This window comes from Panthera pardus, unplaced genomic scaffold (genome assembly GCF_024362965.1).
Source record: "Panthera pardus isolate Hobbes unplaced genomic scaffold, ASM2436296v1 HiC_scaffold_12, whole genome shotgun sequence".
Lineage (NCBI taxonomy): Eukaryota > Metazoa > Chordata > Mammalia > Carnivora > Felidae > Panthera > Panthera pardus.
This window is the reverse complement of record NW_026526677.1, coordinates 36,260,231-36,282,119: the sequence shown is the minus strand read 5'-3', so window position 1 is coordinate 36,282,119 and position 21,889 is coordinate 36,260,231. Positions and strand designations below refer to the sequence as shown.

Below are 21,889 nucleotides of genomic sequence, written 5' to 3'. Positions count from 1 at the left end.
TATGATTGCACAATAAGGAGCTTTTACAATATTTTTAAGTGAACAATTCATTGGAAGGAATCAATCAGGAAATATAATAGGAATCATCCAAACTATATAGATCTGCCTGTTTCCCAAGTCTAGAACTAGGACCAATTTTTCCCAGAGTATAGATCTATATGGACAAGCAAAAAAATCTTACTATGTCCAATTAGAAATCTTTATTCTTTGAAAATATTTTATATGCTCATTTTTACAGACCCTTCAAGAGATATCATTTCTCAGTATGTCAAATAGGATCAAAATATTCTCATATTGAATAGGTCATTGATGCCTACTCGTTTGATTCAAGGATTTGGTACTTAAGATTTGTCAAACATCAGTCCACTTGAGTGAATATTTTCTAAGTAGTTTCCAAGTACCCACTAGACTTTAAAGATGATCCCAATGAGCCAACAAATATATTCTGAGCACCTTATTTTCATCTAGAAGAATTTATTAATTGACTTAGGAGGAGTATGAAAGAAATTGTATACTTAGTGTGGTAGGTAGATCAACAGCCTTCAAGTATGTCCATACCCTAATCTCCTGAACATGTGAATACAGTACTGTAAATTAAAAAAGGAATTTTCCAGATGTAATTAAGGATCTTGAAATGGGAAGATAATTCTTATCTGAGTGAGCTCAGTGTAATCATAAGGGTCCTTATAATGGGGAAGTCATGTAAGTCAGAATCAGAGAAAGACATGACAATGGAAGCAGAAGACAGAGTGATACAGAGTCGTGAGCCAAGGAATGAAGCTGGCCTCTAGAAGGTGGAAAAGACAAGGAAAGACATTTCCATTTAGAGCATCCAGAAGGAATAAAGTCCTGCTGACACCTTGACTTTAACCCAGTGACACTTTGACAGTTTTATAACTGAAAGATAATAAATTTTCATTGTTTCAAGCTGATAAGTTTGTGGTAATTTGCTACAGCAACAATAGGATGATAATACACGTTGTATTATCACCTATGTTTATATTTAATCATATAGATAGAAATCACAACCTAAAAGAATGTATAAAATTAATTTTAATGTAAAGGGAAAAAGAAAAGAATGTGTGTGATCAGAGGTCAGCAAGGTCTTTTGTAACATACAGCATAAATGAGACAGATTTTGAGTTGGAATTTCAAAAATTAAAATTAAAAATATATAAACATAATACCTCTTCATTTCACTGAATTTCACTAAACCATTCTACCTTCCATGCTATTTCATTTCCTACTAGACTGCTGGCATCCCAGATTGCATCTTTCAGGTACTAATCAACATTCTTATCATACATTTGTTCTCAGCATCCTCTTGGGTGCCTTCTGTCCAAAAAGCCACTGGAATTCTGAGTTATATTGCTACCATAGCTGCTGATACACTGCAGGACAACCCTGATGCCATTGCTAAGTATGTTGGTTCCCAGGACTACCTAAACTAAAGCAAGCAAACAAACAAACAAGACTCAAGTAGTAAAAGTGAAGTTGTCTTCTACTGAGACCTCATCATCCCAGGGCCATATAGATACTACAAAACATCTGTTTCCTAACTTCTGAACATTGCCAGTTGTCAAAAACTGAGTGAAAATATCTCATTCAACTTTTGGCCTTGATCTATATCTGTGCATGGTTAGGTTGGGAGTTTTTGGAGCCAGAAAGAGGAGGACCTATCTAACTCAGATACTATGTTGTTCAGCCCATTCTAACACAGCTCAAAATTCAACCCCCAAAATCAAGAAAAACTCAATTCATTTTTGAACCAATATTTTTCATGTACATTAAATCCTTGAGTCTCCCATTTCTAATTATGTTAGATATCCTTGCAGAAAATCAATATTTTCTGAGAAGAAAAAAAAATGCTGAATGCAAAAGAAAGCAATACAAAAGTATTGTGGCAGCAGGGACTCTTTAAAGGAAACAGGGACTTTTGAGACCATCAGAACTTGAGCCTAGAAGATCATAGAGATTATGGAGAAAAGGAAACTGGGAGAATGGATAATGAAATTCTGAAAGTTCAGGATTTGGCTGTTCTTAGGAAGAGGAGAGATAATAAAATTTCAGTGGGTGGATTTCAGCTAAGAAGCAGAGAAGTTAGCACAGCTTTGGGTTGTCTCACAGGCTGAAGAAGGACAAATTAGAGTGTGAAGCTATCAAGAGAGCAAATCTGAAGGGCCAAGATTCCCAAGAGAGTAGTGCAAGTAAATAGGCTGAACACTGTATTATCTTCCATTTGAGGCATTTGCTGATGTGTTACGCTGCATCCGGGCAAGGGGCCAAGACATTCTACAAAAGGCCACTAAAAACCAGAGGAAACTTCAATATTAGAGATGGAAGAAGTGAGATGGAGTATCCATCAAGAAAGAAAGTCCCTAGTAAATAAAATGAGTTCTAAGCTGGAGAGGGCAAAAGGAGACAATCACTGACTTTATAATAACTGTGGCCAAAAACAGCTTGTTTTGGTTTTGTTTCTTAATTGGAGTAAAGTGACTTGACTTCACTTATGTAGATGACCAGAGAACAGAATATACCTGAAAGAATAAAGTATCATACAGACCACCACAATTTTTATGAACATTTTCCATGCATAACAAGTTGAACCAAGAGAGAAAAACAAAAACAATACACACCCAGATGAAGTAGCTATCAGTTTTCAAAAATAAACATTAAAACATCTATCGTTACATGTTGCAAGAAAATAGATGACACAGATGAGGATATTTCCAAAGAAGAGCAGTTACGGTTTTGAATAATTGAAATTTTTAAAAACTGAATATCATAGTTGAAATAAAAGACTTAAAATGGGTGAGTTTAACATAAACTAGATGCAGCAGAGGAAAGGATCAGAAAACCATGGCCAGGCAAATACACAAAATGAGAAATGGGAAAAATTCAAACAGGTCTATGATCTTGTGGCAAAAGGTTTGACCAAGTGGAATTATAGTGCCATAGAGGAATGGAAAATTGAAGAAGCAACATTTGAAAAGATATTGAACAGTTTTCCCAAGAATATGTAATAATTTAAGCTAGGTATTTATAAAGCCACAACAAGCTCAAACAATGTAAAATAAACTAAATAAGTACTCAGATCCATTATAATAACTCTGCTAAAGTTAAAACCATAAAGATAAAATTTTGAATGCAGTTAAAAAAAAGACACATTACCTTCAAAGAGCAACAGAAGATTGATAAGTGACTGATGAAATGGTGGAAAACAGAAGGCATTTTCCAAATGATAAAAGCACAAACTTCTAATATAAAATCTTATAATCTTCAAAACTAACCTTCAAAATAGAAATGATACTGATCTCTTTAATTCACTTTGAAATCTACTTTAATTTCCTTTGAAATACATCAAAATAAATAGGATACATTAATGACTGTGTTGTAGTTAAATGAACAGCAAGATAATGTGATACAGCCAATATAGTAAAGCATTAATGGTTATCTAGGTAGTGGTTATACTTATTTTCACCATGAAATCTGTCAACATTCATCTGTGTTTGAAAATATTCATAATAAAATACTGAGAAAAATGAAAGCATAAGTCTCTTCCAATGGATAAAAACATCAGAATAAGAAAGCATCTGATATGAAAAGATGTTCAGTATACTAAGTCATCAAGGAAATATTATTTAAAATTCCAGGGAGCTACCATCGTAATTCCCGAAGAATGGCTAAAAATTAAAAAAAGAAAAAGGAAACTGATAACACCAAGTGTTGGCAAGAATGTTCAGCAACAGAAATACTCATATTACCAGTGGGAGTTTAAATTAATACATCCAGCGGGGCGCCTGGGTGGCTCAGTCGGTTAAGCGTCCGACTTCGGCTCAGGTCATGATCTCAGGGTCCGTGAGTTCGAGCCCCACGTCGGGCTCTGTGCTGACAGCTCAGAGCCTGGAGCCTGCTTCGGATTCTGTGTCTCCCTCTCTCTCTGACCCTCCCCTGTTCATGCTCTGTCTCTCTCTGTCTCAAAAATAAATAAACATTAAAAAAAATTTAAAAAAATAAATTAATACATCCAGCAATAACAGCTACTAAAGTCAGAGTTCTGTCTGCTTTAACACCCAGTACTTCCATTTCTATGTGTTACATATGTACAACATATGAAATAAACACAGTTGTGTTTTTTTTTTAATTTTTTAATGTTTATTTTGTTTTTGAGAGAGAGAGAGAGAGACAGTGTGAGCAGGGGAAGGGCAGAGAGAGAAGGAGAGACAGAATTTGAAGCAGGCTCCAGGTTCCCAGTGTCAGCACAGAGCTTAACACAGGGCTTAAACCGACCAATTGTGAGATCATGGCCTGAGCCAAAATTGGACGCTTCACCAACTGAGCCACCCAGGTGCCCCAACACTCAGCTGTTAAGAGGAGTAGAACTTATTATTAGCCCAAACCATAAACTAACCAAATTCAAGGGATGTGTATTTCACCATTGGTTGAGAGCCAACAGTCTAGAGGTGTAATCTTGTTTCAGCTTTATCAAGGTATAATTGACAAAACCATAAAATATTTAAAGTATATATCAAAAAATGGCAAGTAAAGACAAGTTTATTTCTGACCCAAGTTGCAAAGATAAAAACATAAGAAGCTTCTCCTTCATGTGTCTAACAGGTCCATGAATTTAGCAGGACATCTACCCTGATACCCAAGGCCACAGTAACCAATGGGCATTGATAAGCAAGGTGGACAGCTATACACAGGTCATTTAGGAAGCTGAAAACAGAGGCACAGGAAGCAAAGGACTTTATTTTCATTTATAAGAGAGACTGGAACATGGAAAATAAAATTACCTATTTCCCTGAAACGAATTCTCAAAAGGCCAGTGTAGTTGTCACAAACGGAAAGATATGTAAAAAGAGAAGCATGAGGACAGGTGATATGTGAAAATATAGAATTAAATTAAGATGTTGACAAGATGGTATTCTTGCCTGTGGGGGAATTTTTCCCAGAGAAAACCATGCCAAGAGAATAATTAATTTAGTAAACATTTATAAAATTGATTCAATTCATATTCCTGTTCTTTCAGAACAGATGACATCAGGAAGGTCAATAGGTTACTACAAAAATTCTAAAACCGGGAAGACCAAGAAGAGAATGGTAGGCCTTACCCTAGAAGAATTCATGCAATCTCCATTAAAAAGTATATTTCAGTATGCACGTGCATTTGAGAAATGTTTGTTGGCCTTGTCTACTGTAATAAATGAAACAGAATCTCTGTCTTCATGGAGCTTGATTTATAAATAAAGCTTATAAATAAGTAATAATAATAATAAATAAAGCTTACTTTCTGGGGCACCCAAGTGGCTCAGTCACTTAAGAGTCTTACTTTCTTTTAGGTCATGATCTTGAGGTTCGTGAATTCGAGCCCCACACTGGGCTCTGTGCTGACAGCTTGGAGCCTGGAGCCTGCTTCAGATTCTGTGTCTCCCTCTCTCTCTGTCCCTCCCCCACTCACACACTCTCTTTTTCTCTGTCTCTCAAAAATAAAGTAAACATTAAAAAATTCTATAATAATACTTTTTTATGAATATAATTTATTGCCAAATTGGCTTACATACAACACCCAGTGCTCATCCCAACATGTACCCTCCTCAGTGCCCATCACCCATTTTCCCCTCTCCCCACCACACATTTCATATATATATATATATATATATATATATATATATATATACACACACACACATATATGTATGTAATATATACATATTACATACACATAATATACATAATATTATGTATTATGTACATATTACATATACATATGTATATGGCAAATATTGCATTGAAGGCACATAAAGAACCTCTCAAAATTATACATGTCTTAGAGATCAAGGGAGCCTTCTTATAGAAGGTAGCTTGGTAATATTTACATGCAGGGGTTTAACAAAGGGTCCTAGAATGATAGAGTGTTTTTTATATTAATACTAATGATAATAATTGCCATCCAGTGCTATTTGTCATAGGCATCATGCAAGGAACATTTCACTCATTATTTCTTTATATCTTATATTATTAATGAGGAAATAAAGTATCAATATGGCCATAGCACTTCACATTTGCTGTAGAATATAACATAATCAAAGGACTAATATCGCATCATGTTCACAGTTACTCAAGGGAAGGGGATTACAGAGGGCCATGGGTTATTGGGAATCAGCTTAGTATTCTGCCTAGCACACCACTCAAATCCTTTTGGCGTTAAAGTCACACACTATCTTTCCTATCATCGCTATGCTGAGGTTTATAAATCTGTCAGGATGTTTCCTTTGGTGGCACAAGGATCAGAAAGCTAAGAAGCAAGGGTCCCAGTTGTCTCCTAGAGTGATATTCTGCAAATGATCCTCTATTGGTAATGTAGTATATTATACTTAACCATCCCTATTCCAGAACCATGTTTCTAGGCTCTGCTGTCTCTCTGGTCTCTAGCTGAAAATTTCATCAGCAGTTAGTTCTTGGAATGCTTTTATACATTAGTAGTGAAGACAATTTGGGGGAGTTTCTTATTGATATGGCTAAAGTTACATTGCTTTCAAATAGTATTTCACTAAGCTTGTCATTGGTTGTAGTTCTTTTCACCCATAAAAACAAATGAAAAAAAGCACAAACAGAATAGAAGAAAAGTAATCACTGCACATTAATGTGAAAATTCCAAAGATCCCTTGAACATACATACACCTCTTCTCTGTAAAGGTCAATTTTTGTTGCAAAACAGGATGCAACTTGAAGGGTGAAAAAGAAAAAAAAAATACACATACTTAACTCCAACCATGACAAAATTTGGTATTTTAAATAATTCAACATTTCTAAAATTCTATAAGGAAATTAGTCTAAGGAAATAATCTGTTTTCTAAATAAGGACCGAGAGAGAGAGAGAGAGAGGTCCCTTTTCATGAATGAAATGTTATTTTCTAGTTTCATCCCAGGCACCAATCGGTAACATGAGTTGCTCTTGGGCTTCAAAGTAGAAAATAATCAGCTGCACATATGTTCAGAAAACAAAACAAAACAAAACAAACAAAACAAAACAAAACCAACAGCACTCTTCAGGTTAATTTAAAGTCCTAGTAATATGGCAAGAAACATGTCCTTTGAAATGTATACAAAAACAATGCCTTATACTAGAACTTTTCATTTTTTTGAGTTAGAAACCATCAGACTCATGAGGTCTTCTAGTCCATTATTTCCATCATTTGAACGTGTTGTGGCACCTGGATGAGCATGAACTGATATTCGTACTCTCCAAAGATAGATCCCTTCATATACAGGAACTATGCACATTAAATATCCCAGTGTTATTTGAGAGTTACTTCCTCATACACAATTAGTGCAGCTGTCACATATAAAATGTATATGTAAATGCACATGTATGTAGTTCTAGGACCCACTTAATTTAGAGGAAAAAGCAATTTTGTAAGTATTTTTGAATGTTAAAAATCTCTGCAACATTATAAATTAGTGAATTAATCAATGTCTAAGCATATGGAATGGAAATTTACCTATGAAGTTGATGTAAAACTTTGACATTGAACTGTTTTATACTTCCCAAACTGGTCATTTTAAATGGTTTAAACTAATATAACACCTTATTATAGCATCAAGCTAATATTATTAATAGTATTTGCTACTTTTACTTCATCTTGAATAAAGGAAAATCTATTTCTCTTTGTGCATCCTGTGATTATTTATTAGGAAAAAATTAGCTTAACTTTCGTATAGAATGATTTGAAACACTGGTGTAAAATACGCAAAAGTGAATATTTATCTACCTTTCCAGTTGTATCTCCTGCCACTCTGTTTACACCTACTCTGAATTCATAGGAGACTTTCTGTCTTTCTTTAGCAACTCTGGCTAAAGCACGTCCATGGTTTATTTCACTCTTGTAGTTTTCTCTGTGTCTAGTGCCCTTCCCCTATAACCTTTCCATGAGAGGCACAAGAGAGGTCGCCTAGAATTTCATCTCCTATTTGAAGCCTTCCTAGAATTGTTCACTCAGATCCCACACACAATGAGACTTGGTTTAACTGTGATTGAATATATGTTATTTGTACCAATAGAGTGCAAGTTGCTTGAGGTGAGAGATCACATCCATTTGTTTGTATGTGATTTGCAGTCAGTGTAAGGTCTGTATGCACACAAAATGTGTTCATTGAATTGAAGATTGCTACTAAATGCAGTGCATTCCAAACACTGGAAGTACTGTAGCAAATCTCCCAAAGGCATTTTCTTATACATGGAATGTTCAGTTATCTACTGGTGTTTTCTAATTGTCTTACCACACATTTCCTACTACATTACCAGGAGTCCTGCTGAGATAGTACTGCCAGCAGCTACATATCTTGCCAATTTGTGTCAGAAAATGTTGAAATGTTGCCTTTTCAGTGATGAACTAAACAGTAGGGGCTCTGAACAGTTACCATGGCAACAGAGACCAGGGAAAGTAAAAAGGGACTGACAAATTCCATTGGAGGGATGAGAGGGCTGGATCTCCCAACAAAGATGAACTGACAAAGTCCCCAAGGCCAAATACTTCTCTCTTCCAGTTTTGAATCCTCAGGGTCTTTGTAATCAGAAGACTATCTTGACTCTGCCCCAAAAGATGAGGCCAACCCTCAGCTCTAGCTGACTCAACCTGTGCTGACTCAATGTGTGACACATGTGGCTCCTTCCCAGACTACTCCCCTTGCTCCAGAAGATGAGATACTAAGACTTTGAATCATTTAAAATTTACTCTGAAATCAGTGACCTTTTCACCAACTGCAGGGTGCTTTCAATTCCTCTTGAATTAATAAACAATTCAGGTAGCCAAGGTGACAAGATTTGAACCTATACTTCGTAGGAATTTCAATTCTAATACTTCCAAGATCAATAACAGTTCAGATCTCCTCATGTAGAACTGAACTGGAGTTCTCTGTCAGAATGCTTACAATATGGTGAAAAGAGGCACGACAATATTGGATCCCTGAGAAAATGCTTAAGGAAACTTAAAGATAGGAGTAAATATATTATTTTTTATTACATTTTTATATTTCCCTGAAAGCTTGTTCTTCTCTTTACAAGATAACAACAACAAAGACATTTTATATATGCTTGTCATGACTTCTGTTTTAGGTTTTTGAACTGGAGTTAATTCCAAAGGTTCAGTTATTTTGTGATAACATTGATCTGTACATTTATGATAGGTAAATTTTTGTGTACCCAGGGTATAAAATTTTTAGAGGCACTTGGGTAGCTCAGCCAGTTGAGTGTCTGACTTCGGTTCAGGTCATGATCTCACAGTTTGTGGTATCGAGCCCTGTGTTGAGTTCTGTGCTGACACTGGGAACCTGGAGCCTCATTCAGATTCTGTGTCTCCCTCTCTCTTTGCCCTTCCCCCACTTGCACTCTGTCTCTACCTCAAACAAAAATAAATAAACATTTAAAAAAATAAGTAAAATAAAAAGAAATTAAAAAATAAAAATTTTAAAGGTAATATGTCATTTTAGGTATCAGTACATTTTTATATAGGTATAGACATGTAAATAGGTCATTTATGCTGACAAGGAATGCATATTATCTATAATAAATAGAAAGTAAGTTTGGTAATAAATATAAAATAATACATTCTTGAAAATAATATGTCATAATATCATATCATATATTCACCTGTTATATACTCTTATCTACAAGGAAACACAGGAGCATTTAACAGTCACTTCTTGGAGTGGAATTGAGAGAATTCAGGTAGAAGAGGTCTTTATCTATTAAATTAATTAGATTAAGGGTGGATCTGAAATTATTACAAAATAAGCCCATGTTATTTTCTATGAAACATACATTTTTAAAGCAAAATTCTAAAACAAATTACATTGCACATGTTCTCTGTTCGACATTTATGTAATTATTTTCTGTTCTTATTTTCATTATTTCTTTCATTCTTATATGTTGAGTTTGCTGTTGCCTTTTCTCGCTTTTTAGATGGCTACTTAGATCATTGATTTTTAGTCTTCTTTTATAAAGGAGGCATTTATAGCCATATGAATTTTAGTAAAGGATGGTGACAGCTGCATTATATAATTGTTTGTTTGCTTTGTTTTGTACATTTTACTTAAGCTTGTATACCAAAAAGTTCAGAAATCATCATGTTAGGGTCAAATATCTTTATCATAGTGAACACATCCATGTAGACAGCACCAATAGGAGGAAACATTGTAAATAGGACACCAGAAGTCTCTGTGCTTCTTTTAGCAACATTTGCTCATCCCAAGGGCAATGCTACCATAATTTTTAAGTACTTGTATTAGTTTTGCCTAATGAAATTTTTTTACAAATAGAGTAATACAGCATGACCTGTTCATGTCTGCCTACTTTTGCTTAATATTATAGTTGTGAGTTCTCCATTTTGTTCTATGTATTTGAAGTTCATTCATTCTTGTTGATGTGTAGTATATCATTGCATGAATATGCCACAGTTTTTCATTCTTTTCTAGTAAGCATTTGAGTATTTCCAGTTTGGACTATTACAAACAATTCTTCTGAGAGCATCTGTGTGTGTGTGTGTGTGTGTGCACATTTAAGACCATATGTATACATACATTTAGTGAATACATGTAGAAGTGGATCATACAGAGTTCGTAGATACTAAGAAACAACTTTTCAAAATATCTGTACCAATTTATAGTTCTACAATTAATTTAGGAGAGTTCCAGTTATTCTATATCCTTATTGAAATTTGGTAGTATTTTTAAATTTTTAGATTTTACCATTTTAGTAAGTGTATAGTGATATTCAATTGTAACTTTAAATTGCATATTCCAAAGGCTAATGTGCTTGAGCAACATTTTCTATTTTTATTACACTTTCATATACCCTATTTTGTGAAATGCCAATTCATGTTTCTTGTACCTTTTCCTTTTAGTTTTTGCTATTTTCTTTTTTTTTGTAGGAATTTTTAATGGATTTGAATATAATTCCCTTGTTCAGTACGTGCATTGGAAATTTTTATTCTATTATGCAACTTGATTATAACTCACTTAATGATGCCATTTGATGTTCTGAAGTTTTTTATCTTAAAACTGTACAAGTTATTTTTTTTTTCATTTATGGTTAGTTCTATTAGAAGATTCTTTCAAAAAAAAAAATATCCACTCCAAGGATATTCTACTAGGCAATTTTCTAAACTTTGCTGTATTACTTTTTGATAAACAATTCTGGGAGTAGTTTTGTGAATTGTGTAAAATAGTAGTGCACATATATTTTTTTCCTCTGTGAATGTCCAATCCTTCCATTTATGCAAAAATCGTCCTTTCCTCACTGCACTATCACCTAGACATCAAACAGGTGAGCATATGTGAATGGAAACATTTTCAGTGATTCTAAATGCTTCCACCAGATACCTATTCTACACCATCTTTATTATTGTATATTTATAATGCGTCTTATATCTGGAGTGTAGAGTTAACAAATTTTGTTTAACTTCAGAATGTTGTCTGAACATTGCCCTTTGCATTTACATATAAATTCCTGAAGTCAATTTGTTAATTGCCACAAAAACTAACAAACAAATCTGTTGGGATTTTAATTGAGATTGCTTGCAATCTCTAGATCAACTTAAAGGGTATTGCTATCATTTTAAAAATTAAGTCTTTCAACTCACAGTGGTATATTGCTTCATCTATTAAATCTTCCTTTATTTTTTCTCATTTTTTGGACTTTTTAGTATTAATGCCTTGTTCATTTTTTGTTAAATTAGTTTTCGGTTAATTGCTGAAGTTACTGTTACCATATGATAACTTTTACATTTTTTTCGGCCTATTCTTTTTCCTCACATAAAAACAAAATTAGTTATTAAAAAGAGAACTTGAGGGGCACCTAGGTGGCTCAGTTGGTTGAGTGGCTGACTTTGGCTCAGGTCATGATCTCGCTGCCCGTGAGTTCGAGCCCCGCATGGGGCTCTGTGCTGACAGCTCAGAGCCTGGAGCCTGCTTTGGATTCTGTGTCTCTGCCTCTCTCTGCCCTCTCCCCAGCTCACGCTCTGTGTCTCTCTGTCTCTCAGTAATAAATAAACGTTAAAAAAAAATTAAGAAAAAAAAGAGAACTTGTAACAAGTGATCTGGATAAGTAAACTTATTCATTTAAATATTTCTTTTCAGAATAATCTCCAACATTTATAACTTTATTATATGGGAATTTCTTTTACTATTCTTATTCCAGTTCTTATTCTTTGTATTTTTTTCTCCCTGTTTTAACACTGACTTAACAGAGCGGGAGCTAGAGGGCATTTGTGTTTTGCTTCCAGTTTTAGAGAGTATATTGAATACTTCCATTTATTTCACTGAGTTTTTATTTAGTTTTGTGTGTAAATTTGTGTGTGTGTGTAAAAGAAAGATGTTTGCCTTAATTCCAATTTTGCTGAATTTTATCATAAGAATTTTTTTCGCATGCTTGGTCCATATTTATTGCAATAATCATACACTTTTTTTTCAATTGTGGTGAATTATATTGTTTGATTTTTTAATTATAAATTGTCCTTGCTTACCTAAAATAAATCCTGTTTGTTAATAATGTTCATTTCTATCATTATATTAGATTTGCTATTGTTTTATTAAGGAATTTTTCATCTACATTCAAGAGAAAATTTTATTTTGTCTCAGATTTTCTTTACTTGCTGTATCTTTTCAAAGCTTTAGAAGCAAGTTTTTATTGGTCTTATAAAAAAGAGTTGGGAATTTCTGCCTCTTTTGCATGTTCTAGAATGGTTTATTAAAGAGTTGCATTCCTCTGTTAAAATATTTGGAAAAAATAACTGGTAAAACCATCTGGTCTGTCTTTATGGAAAAGTTTTTCAATGATGATTTAATTTACTCAATTAACACCAGATTCTTCAGATTTTTTTTCTGATGTCATCTTTGTAAAGTATTTATCAAGAAATCAATTTGCTTTCTCCAAATTGTCAAATAATGCATGATGAAATAAAATGTTTGTAATACCTATTTAACTTTACTTCTATACATATTTTCTTCCACTTATGATGGAGTTACATCCCAATAAAGCGGATGTAAGTTGAAAATATAAGTCAGAAATGCATTTAACACATCTAACCTACTGAATATCTTAAGTTTAGCCTAGCCTAACTTTAACATTCTCAGAACACTTACATTATCTTACAGCTGGGCAAAACCATCTAACACAAAATCTATTTTGTAATAAAGTGTTGAATATATCAAGAGAATGGTTGTATGAGTATGGAACAGTTATATCAGTTGTTATCCTTGTGATGGTGGGGCTGACTAGGAGCTGTGGTCACTGCCTCTGCCCAGAATCAAGACAGAGGATCTTATCATATCTTCAGTTTGGGAAAAGATCAAAATTCAAAATTCAAAATATGATTTATACCAAATGAGTATCACTTTTAAACTATCATCAAGTTGAAATATTATAAGTTGAGCCACTGTAAGTCAAGGACCATTTACATATTTTTTAATGATTCTATAATTTTAATTTTTGCTACTGATATTTTTTCTTTTATTACTGTTAACTGCTCTTTCAAGTACTTGATTTTTATATTTTTTTCAAAGAACCCATTAATTTTTGCTGATTTTCTGTTATTTCTTTAACATCTTATTGATTTTTTGTTGTTGTTCCTTCTAATTTATTTCATTTTTACTTGCTGATTTTCCTAGCCTTGGATATAAAGATTTAAGTAATTTCTTTTCTTTTTTTAAGTTTTTATTTATATTCCAGTTAGTCAACATACAGTGTAATATTAGTTCCAGGTGTAGAATTTAGTGCTTTGTCACTTACATACACTCTTTTTCCCTTTATACTGTATCCCTAAGTCTATGCATTAAGTCTATACATTACCTGAGTCACACATTTTTATCTGTACTTAATTACATTCATTTAAAATATTTGCTAATATCTTCTTTGACACACGTTCTTTATAAATATGTAGCTTAATTCCCGTTTAGTTGATATTTTTCTATTTATTATTTTTATTGATTTTTATTTAGCTTAGATCCATTGTGGTTAGAGATTTACCAAGAATATCCCCAAATGTTAAAATTTATTGAACTTTTCTTTATGGTATGTGTCTGGCCAATTTGGTGAATATTCAGTATAAACTTCATACTATGGTTATTTGTCATTTACTGTTTACACTATTTTTATATGATAATTAGGTTAAATCTGTTACTTAGATTTTTTAAGCATTTAACCTTATAGAAATTTTGTTTTTTTCTCCCAGTTTATTAGATGTTTGCTAAAAATATGTCAACATTATTATGAGCCTATTTTCCTTTTTCTGCACTTAATTTTTTCTTTATATGTGTTATTTAGAGTATAGACTTAGAATTATGACATCTTTTTCTTAAATTAAATTCCTTAATAATTATGAAATCCCTTTTATCTCTAAGGATGTTTTCTGCATTAAAATCTACTTTATGTGATATTAATGAGTTGTACCAAATTGCTTTTGATTTTCTATACAGCATTTTTTTTTTAAAGTTCTCATCCTTGGATTTAAAGTGTAACTCGTTTAGGCAGTATATAAGAGGAATTTGTACTTTTATTCAGTCCCCAAATGGAGTCATTTACTTGGAGTATAATATATATTTACATTTATTATCATCATTGATATGGTTCTGTTTTCTTTTACCTTCCTGTTACTCATTCCCTTATGTGTGATTCAGTTTTATGTTCGATTTTTCCCCTTCTCTTTTGAATTAATCATGCATTTATATCTTTGTAAACTCTATTAAATTATCATTTACACATTGTTTAATTCTTCTTTAAATTATTACTCAGAGGGTTGTAACATCAACCATTATCTTATTACAGTCCAATAAAAACAATATTTACATTTTCCCAATTCTACTAGAGCCCTAAATCTATTAAATTATATCCACAATATGTATCTTTTATTTCCATCATTTCAGTTCTACATAGGGTTAACCTCATTAGACCAGTATAAATATTGTTCATTTTTATTTATTTAAGTTATTCATTTTTTGTAATGTTTATTTTTGAGAGGGAGAGAGAGAGCGAGCGCAAGCAGGGGAGGGACAGAGATAGAGGGAGACACAGAATCCAAAGCAGGCTCCAGGCTCTGAGCTCAGCACAGAGCCCAAGGTGGGTCTTGAATCTACGAACAATGAGATTATGACCTGAGCCAAAGTGAAACGCTTAACCAACTGAGCCACCCAGGTGCCCTTAAGTTATTCATTTTTAATCAACACTTATTTATATTTGCCCACTTATTTGCTCCTTTTAGTCTGCTTCATTTTCTCCTACACATCCATGTTTCCATTGCTATCTCTTGACTATAATCTGCAATATTCCTTTCTTTACATGTCAGCCTGCTTGCTTCCAATTTCCGTCTTCTATTTCTTGTCTTTATTTTTAAGGATTTTCTTTCTGAGTATATATTACTAGGTTGGTTGCTATTTGTTCTTAGTACACTAATGCCATACCATTGCCACTAGTTTCCATTATTTCTATTAAGAGGTCAACAAATATATCTTTCTTTGATAGTAATGTATTTTTTTTCTTCCCTGTATATTTTCAAGATTTTCACTTTGTGTCACTTTTTAGCAGTTTTACTACTATGTATAGAAGAGAGTTGGTTATGTGTGTGTGTCTGTGCCTGTCTGTGTGTAAAGTTATACTGCTCTTCTTTGCTGCCCCTTTTGAGTCTGTGTATTCATGTCTTCCACTCATTTTTGAAAAACGCTCATTGTATTTTCATGTACTGCTTTTCCTCCATTTTCTCTCTCTTTTCTCCATGGAACTTGAATTGCCTGTATGCTAACACATTTGACTGTGTTGCATATGTCTCTCATACTTTTAAAATTTTTTAGTTTTCTTTTTATGTTCCAAGTTGAGTGTTTATATCTGTATTTCTATATCCAGTTCATTGGTAGGTTTGTCTTTATTGCTTTATTTTCCTTTTACAGTTAGTCATATTTTATTATCTCAATCATATGATTTATCTAAATCATAAAAATTATCTATTAATGTTTAGAAAGATTCAGTCAGCAGCCAGTTTATCCCTATTTTACCTGATGATTCTTTCAAGGCTAAGGTTTCTTGTCTCTCAGTCCTATATTCTTGGGTTCCCAAATCTCAGCTATTCTTGGGTTCCCAAGTTAGCTCTTCAGCTTCCCAGCCCATGCAATTTTAAATTTTATAAATATCTCTGGGAGAGACTATATTTATCTTAAAGCAGGACCTCACCCCATGAATATCTTTTTCCCCCTAAACATTGAAGATAGTGAACTCTCTTATATATATATATATATATATATATATATATATATATATATATATATATGTTTTTGGCTTAGTTTTCCAGCCCTGTATCCAATCCCAGAGCTAAGAATTAGCTTCAAATTTGAGACCGCTGAAAGGTTCATGTGTTACTCTAGCCCTGAGTTTCTGCAAAATGCATTACTGGATTATCTTTCTGTCTTTGGAAAGTATCTTGTCTGGAACAAGCTTGATTTTAACCGATAGGCAGAAGCAGACAATGTCACAAGTAGAGCAAAAGTAGCTGGTCATCCTCAACTCATCACAATTCTTTTTTTTTTTATGTTTACTTATTTATTTTGCATGAGCAGAGAAGGGGGAAAGATTGGGAGAAAGAGGGAATCCCAAGCAGGGTCCATGTTGTCAGCACAGAGCCGGACAGAGGGCTCGATCTCACAAATTGTGAGATCATGACCTGAGCCAAAAGCAAGAGTGGGTCACTTAACCAACTGAGCCACCCAGGCACCCCCCAACACAGTTTTTTTTCTCTGAATTTTAGCTCATGCAGGCCTTATTGCCTCCAAAGTCCCTTCCCTCAATGCCTTTAAAAGTATGGTTTTGTTATTTATTTGGCTAGGTGTGACAGGAGCATTACTCTGCTGCAAACTGCTGCATCTTACCTGGAAATGTTTCTGTGGAGTTGTTTGAGCAAATTGTAGATAAAAACTATATAGTTTATTTGGTATCTGTGTACATAACTTCTAGATAGGGTTTAATTTTCTTCTGGCAGGCAGCTTGGTTAGGAGTAGATTACCTTAATCTTCTCAGAAATTAGGTGCTTCAAATTTATTTTCAGTGACAACTGGTTTATCTCCAGTCTAGTTTATCTCCTTGGATAGAGTCTTTTGGAGTCTAGTAGAAAATTCTGGGTGTTTACAGAGCCTCTAATGTGACAGGAGCTCAACTCTAATTTTTATTCTACCAATCTCCTGATATGATGAGGGTACAGTTTGGACTCTCAGATGTTCAGCCTCAGATTTCTGCTTAACTTCTCAGCTCAATACCCATTCCCACCTCCAACAATCCACCTACTCCTCCCCCTGGCAAATTCGAAAACTACTTCAATAGGAAAAGTGTTTCCAAATGTCTGGTTCATTTTGCTTAGGTTATTTTCTCTCTCAGAATTATAACTTAATAAGTCTTTGCTGTGGTATGCTCTCAAATATAATTTTTGTCTTTTTTTTTTACCCCAGCTTGGCTAGTTGTTCTCAGTGAATGGATTGGTCCACAACAAATTATGGTGCTGCTTCCAAATTAATTATCATGTATTTTAATTCTATTTCTACTTTTAACCACACAAGCTGTTATAAGTATAGTCACTATGTATTTTTGGCCTATTCTACATATTTATTTTTTTTCTTTTTCCCCATTCCTTCTTTTAATCTCTTTTATTTGTTTCCTTAATAAACTTCTAAAATTCCCTTTAGTATAGCTATGCTGTTGACCTATTCTCTGCAAATAAAAGAGAACACATTTATAATTCTCTTCAATTATTCATAATAACCTATGGGAAAAAAATAGGTGCTGCTCAACTTAACATAACATGAAATTATATTTTTAATCAATAAAGCAACGTACTAAACTTTTATTCACGGATAATGTCAGATATTTATAATTATTAATTTATATAATTGTTACATTTTAGGGTAATGAAATAAATTTATAATTCATTTGATTAACGGGACTTCTAGGGGCCTGTGAAACTGACTATAGATTTCTTTGACCCAAATAGGAAAAAAAATTAAAAGACATAAACCCAAAAAGAAATTGACTTACTTGAAAAGAAAAACACTGCATTCTGAGCATGGTGGATTTTACTATATATATATATTTTACTATATATATATATATATATATATATATATATATATATATATATATATATATTCTTTTTTTATGAAATTTATTTTGAAGCCTAGCTCCATTATTCATGAGAAAGAAATCACTTCAAAATTTGCCCCACAAGGAGGAATTCTGACCCTTCTCATTAACCTTCTTTTTCCTCTACCCCAATCTCAGCCTTCACACATTTCAACAGATCTCTGATGTTATTGATGCATCTTAGTCCTCAAATTGAAATGTCATAATCCACTTAAAATTCTCCTCGATTCACATCAAACTCAGTCATCATCCCTGTGCAACAGAACTCTAAAAGAGTTAAAAATAGAATTTTGTAGTGCTCTATGCATTTTTAAAACAATCTAGTAAGTACAAGAAATATATAATACTTATATAGGACATAAAAATAAATTAAAATCAGTTGTCAAAAGTCCTCTTTAACCTAGTAATTTTCTGGAAACTTTTGTGGTTGCTATAGATATAATTAATTGGCACTCTGTGCCTTCACAAAACAAGAGGAGATTTTTTGAGTCATGTGCATAACTAATTTCCTTCTAAATCAAGCATAATTTCCTTACATTAATGGTAGCGAAATAAGCCTGAATTTCCAGGTTATTTGTGACTGACTTTATAAGAGAATCTTATTTTCCTATTTCTTATTTCTTATTTCTAAACCACAGAACACAGAAGAAAAAGGTATTCCAAATGACTTTGGATCAAGCTGAGTCTTATGGACAAATAATTATCACTACTTAGTGGGCCGTCGACTCTGCAGGGCTGCCATGCATTTCATTTCAATGACCATGCAATTTTGGCATCAAAATGTATTTATCAATTAGTAAAGGATGAATAGTTTTTGATAATCTTTGATTTGTCAATGACAAGAGAGAGGTGACTTAAAAAATGTAACACATGTAACAAAAGTCACTTAAAAGAGAAATAAGTATATATCTGATAAAAACAATTTAGCGCTGGCAGTGTCAGCATGCTTCTTTACTCCTCAAAAATGTTACATAAGACATGAATAGACACTTTTCCAAAGAAGACATCCAGATGGCTAACAGACACATGGAAAGATGCTCAGCGTTACTCATCATAAGAGAGATGCAAATCAAAACCACAATAGGTAACATCTCACACCTGTCAGAATGGCAAAAATTAACAATTCAAGAAACAACAGATGTTGATGGGGATGAGGAGAAATAGAGTCCCACTACTGGTGAGACTGCAAACTGGTGCAGCCACTCTGGAGAACAGTATGGAAGTTCCTCAAAAAATTAAAAATAGAACTACCCTACTACCCAGCAACTGCACAACTAGGTATTTATCCAAAAGATACAAAAATGCTGATTCAAAGGGGCACATGATCCCCAATGTTTATAGCGGCACTATCAACATTGCCAAATTATGGATAGAGCCCAAATGTCCATCAACTGATAAATGCATAAAGATGTGTGTGTGTGTGTGTGTGTACACTCTGGAACCAATACTACACTGTATGTTAACTAAATGGAATTTAAATAAATACATTAAAAAATATTACATAGCTGTGGTAGAATGGGGATGAATTGCAAGGCCACAATTTGTACTGGAAAGCCACTGTAGGGTGGAGCAGGCTCTAGAGGACCACACCCACTTGGAGTATTGAAAGGAACTTTTGATAGCATGGGAGATAAAAGACTAGACATAAGGCAGACCCAAACCAGCTTAATCCTGAAAAAAGAACACAGAGTGAAATCATAGATAATTGTCAGCAGTCAGTACATAAGAAGACAGTAATCTGGAAATATGAGACAGAAATAAAATCTCAGGGGAAAATATAAGGGACGTGGTATTGGCAGGACTGGAAAACATTACTAGTTCTAGAAAACCAAGTACTAGACCATGTTTGATAAGATGTATCTCAGACACAAGGTGATAAAAAGGAAACCTCAGTCTGAGACCTGGAATAAGAAGTTCAAGACTGGAGTAGCCACAAGCCTGATTTAAAGTTGAGAGTGAAGATTTTCTGAGCTTTCCGGGGAGAGTCCATAGGGCATTCTTCTGTATTCTCATCATAAACTGAAGGGAAACTTTCACAGTGTCCAAAGCCCTTGATATCTTGCAAATGAAGGAGGAAGATGTCCTCAAATTCCTTACAGCAGGAACTCACTCATGTTGCACCAACCTGACTTTCGAATGGAACAGTACATCTACAAAAGGATAAGTGCTGGTATTACATCATAAATCTGAAGAGAACCTGGGAGAATCTTCTGGCAGCTCATGCTATTGTTGCCATATAAAACCCAGATGATATCAGCATCATATCATCCAGGAGTACTGACCAGCGAGCTGTGATGAAGTTTGCTGTTGCTATTGGAGCCACTCCTATTGTTGGCTGTTTGATTCCTGGAACCTTCACTAATCAGATTCAGGCAGCCTTCCAGGAGCCAAGACTTCTGGTGGTTACTGATCCCGGGGCCGACTACCAGCCTCTCACAGAGGCATCTTATGTTAACCTGCCTACCATCATTCTGTGTAACACAGACTCTCCTCTGCATTATGTGGACGTTGCTAAAGCTTGCAACAACAAGGGAGCACACACAGTGTATCTGATGTGGTGATTGCTGGCCCAGAATTTCTGAGCAGCATGGCACCATTTCCCGTGAACACCCATGGGAGGTCATGATTGATCTGTACTTCTATAGAGATCCTGAAGAGACCAAAAAGGAAGGGCAGGTGAAAAGGCTGTGACCAGGGAGGAACTTCAGAGTGAATAGACTGCTCCAGCTCCTGAGTTCACTGCTACTCAACCTGAAGTCTCAGACTGGTCTGAACGCATGCGGGTGCCCTCTGTGCCTATTCAGGAGTTCCCTACTAAAGACTGAAGTGCTCAGCCTGTCACTAAAGACTGGTCCACAGTTCCCACTGCTCAGGTCACTGAATGGGTAGAAACAACCTTAAGCTACTCTTCCACAAAGGCAAACAAAATGGAAATAAGTTTGATGGGAAACAAATGGTTTCTTACCAAAAAAAAAAAAAAAAGACCATAAAAAATAAAACAAAAACATAAGATCACATGATGGAAGAAATCCTAATTTTCCAAGAATATCACTTTAATCACCTTAGATTCTTTTCATAAATGAAGAAATATCAATGAGCAGAACTAGTTTTAACAAATTAGAATAAGGGATAGTTATGTTTTTAATTATCTTGGTTTTTGCTTTTATTTTTAGGCATATAAATTTAGATGGGTTACTGATATAGAGAGATTATAAGGAGGACACATTATTCTCTAAGGACTTGAACAGACTGTGAAAATACATTCAAGAGTATATTGCAACAGAACAAAGAAAAGCGTAGACTTTTATCTCATATTCCAAAGAATACAAATGAATAAAATATCATCAGGAAGAGAATGATTGGCAGGAAGAATTTTTTGCTAGGGAGGCATGAGTCTGAACTCTATTTATAAAAATCTAAATGTAGAGCTGTTTTCAAAAGCAGTCATAGTGCCTGAGGCACAAAAGAGTTAAATATTTCAGTAACTGGAAGAGCTTTTATCCATAATCACACATACCTACTCACTTACCTGTCTGGTATATTGATTGTTTTTAAATGGACATGGACAGGCAATTTTCCAAGGAACAAATGGAAGTGACCAATGCGCGCGCGCACACACACACACACACACACACACACACACACACTTTAACCTGTTCAGTAATTACATTATATTGAAATATTATTTTTTTCATCTATGGAGATAACAGACTAAAT

The 21,889-nt window shown here is 34.0% G+C and overlaps 1 pseudogene; it reads left to right on the top strand.

Moving 5' to 3' along the window:
* Positions 1-2,831: 2,831 nt before the first annotated feature.
* On the top strand, positions 2,832-21,387 carry LOC109271047 (40S ribosomal protein SA-like; annotated as a pseudogene).
* The last annotated feature ends 502 nt before the right edge of the window (positions 21,388-21,889 follow it).